We start from the raw sequence: 3,136 nt of genomic DNA, 5'->3' as shown, positions 1-3,136 counted from the left end.
TATAAAAGTTCTGTAGAAAGAGAATAGAAAACATTTTATTGATGAGCCCGGTCTATAGAATTGTTTTCTAATTAATTCGACTTTCTTCTTGTTTTTTAATAAAAATTCTAAATATATATGTACATATATATGCATACACATACACACTTACACCTAGTCACACACACATGTAGGCTCTGGCCGATCAGTTTTAATTGTTGGCCCTTAAATGTTTTACCACTTGCCTAATTAATAATTCCTATACATTTGTGCACACATGCACACCATAAATTGCATGACCTTCACAGGGCACACACACTAAGTTGAGTAGGTGTGTGTGTGTGTGTATGTGTGTGTGTGTGTGTGCGTATGCATGCAGGGCTGTCAATTATGTGGGTGGAGTTGGAAAATCATATCGCATTGGCCATTACTGTGCCTCCTTTACCTGCCGTTTCATTCGATGCTTGATGATAGGGCCGAGGCCTATTGGCGGCGGCTTAAATTGGCATTCGGTATTTGTAATTGGCTTTTTGTCTCTGTTCCAATAAGGGAAACAAGAAGCAGAAACAAGTAAACCCCCCACACACATACACGCACACACACACACACACACATGCAACAAGTGGGCGCCACGTTTTCTGCGCGCTGCGAGCACAGCGAACGCGGCTAACATAATAAAACAGGGGCAGCCCAGCGCGCAGACACACACACACAAACACACATGCATACACACACATGCACACACATACACACACACATGCATATCCCATGCGAGTTGCAAGCGTATTTTATACGTTTGCTCGTTTCAAACAATGACAGTAAATTTGTGTAGTGCGATTTGTTGTATCGCGCGTCATTTAACAGGCGCGCAGCATTTTCAGGCAGCTACTCTTTGTGCATTTTCAGCTGGTCGTAGAGCGGCACAGCTATATTGTGCGCCGCAGTCGCTGCCTGTGCCAGAGCAAGCTGGCACTAGCAACATGCGCGCTTGCGGCGTGGTTTGTGTCTCGGCTAGGCGCTGAGCTTTAAAAGTTTGGGTACTACATTTCCTAAAAATGGCCTAAATGAATATTTATATTTGTTTTCGAGCGGCCGGCCGCAAAGAGAGGTCACACAAATTGACGACTGCATACATTTCACACATTCCCAAATGAAATTAAACAAATTTAAATGCTCGAAGTGGGTTAGCACATGTGCTAAGGTCGCGGCAAACACAAGAGCTGTTCACCCGCAAGCCCAGCCCCGCCCCTTCCATCGATAATTTGACTCGTGCTTAGATTAATTATCTCTTAATTAAAAGTTATGTAAGCGTCATAAAACTGGTCCATGGCAATGTTTGCCAAGCTAACATTTTTTAGCTGTGGCCCAAGAATTCTGCATTTGAGAAATTTCACGCTGGTTCCGGCACGTTGTGAACGTTAAGGAACTGGTTCATTGGAACCAAAGGAAACTTCTTTTCTTACGCCCAAAAATGTTCTCTAGAGTTGTGCACAAAAACTGCCGCCTTTGGCCCATTGTGCATTGCACAAAAATAAAATAAAAGCCGTCTTAAAACATGTAAATGTGGCAAACTCTATGGAATTTACAAAACGACTTTTCCAGTCATCAGCAGCGTTCAATGGCAGAGTTTCATTCATGCGGCAAGATCTATAACACAACAAGTCCATCAAAGTCATGGCCGGTTGCAATGTGGCTTGCTGCAATCCCTGCCCACCACGCCATCCCTCCACTTCCTCCGTACCCTGCCAGATATTGAGAAAACAAGAAACAGACCCAAATATCACTCGGAACCAGTCACATGCTGCTGCTCCGCGCAACTCCCCTTACCCAACACCCCAACTGAAAAAAAAAAAGCAAGCTAGTTTATTGTTCTGTCACGCGCTCGGACAACGGACAACGTCATCAAGTGGTTTTTTAGTTTTACATTCACTTTTTTTTTCGCATCCGCGTATCTTGTGCGTCCGCTGCTACCGATGGTACCGAACGGACGGACGGATCGGACGAACGGACGGACGGCAGGCAGATGAGCGGCTGGCTCAAGAAGTGCTCTTCAGCGGCGGCGGGTCGACGGGTCGGCTGGTACTGGCACTGGTACTGGGTACGAAAAATATGTTGTTGTCGCCGCGCCAAGGTTGAGGCAAACTGGTATCATCATCAGCATCAACGCCGTGTGCCCGTGTGTGTGTGTGTGTGGAGCAGTGGGTAGACGGCGCAGATGGAGGGACCGTCGCAGTTTGGCGACGTCCAAGACATAATCGCAATAGCCGTAGCCGTTGACTGTTGGCGTCTCGGCTTGGCACGAGTCTCTATGCATTAATTAGTAACCATATCCATAACCATAACCATTCCACATTCATTTTAATGAAGTTGACGCCGTCGTCGTTTTGCTGTTTTTTGTGCTGTTCTTGAGGCAGCTAAAATTTAGAAGCCTTTCGCTTGGCGTAAATCTTTGCAAACAGAAACAAAATAAAAACCTATTTTTTTGTTCGTCCTTGAACTGTAGCCATAAAAATCGGGCAGATCAAAAGGGTGTTACAAGCACAGCAATTTATGCACTTCACAAAATTTCCAGTACCAAATAAAAAATAATTTTGTAGAAGTTTTCAAACTATCTTCTGAGATACTTTTCACTTAAGTTGTTACCCGAAATTGTTATAAAATATTGCAATGCAGAAAATTATACTTCCAAATAAATATTTAAAAAGAAATATGAATATTTGGCTAGAAAAATAGTTATAAGATAATACAATGCATAAAATAAAAGTTCCTCTGAATATTAAAAAAAAAGAAACATATATATTAAAAAATGTAGATAGAAAAATAGTTTTACTTAAAATAAAAGAGTTGCTTATGAATATTAAATACAAAATAATATGGAAATTTTGTTAGAAAAATAGTTTTAAAATAATGGAATGCAATAACTTAAGTAGTTCCCGGATTCTTCAAAAAATAGTTTAAAATTTGGCAATATATAAAATAATAACTACCTATGAATATTTAAACAAATTTATATAAAAATTTAGATGGAAATATACTGAGATCGATTTGCCAGATAAAATGCAAGGAAGCAAGACGTCAAGATAAAAAACATTTTTTAAATATGCATATACTTTTTAGATCAATGATATTAAAGCTCAGTATTTGAGTTAAGCTAAAA

This window comes from Drosophila novamexicana, unplaced genomic scaffold (assembly GCF_003285875.2).
Source record: "Drosophila novamexicana strain 15010-1031.04,08,12 unplaced genomic scaffold, DnovRS2.1 tig00000193-arrow-pilon, whole genome shotgun sequence".
Taxonomy (NCBI): Eukaryota; Metazoa; Arthropoda; class Insecta; order Diptera; family Drosophilidae; genus Drosophila; species Drosophila novamexicana.
This window is presented reverse-complemented; position numbering follows the sequence as displayed.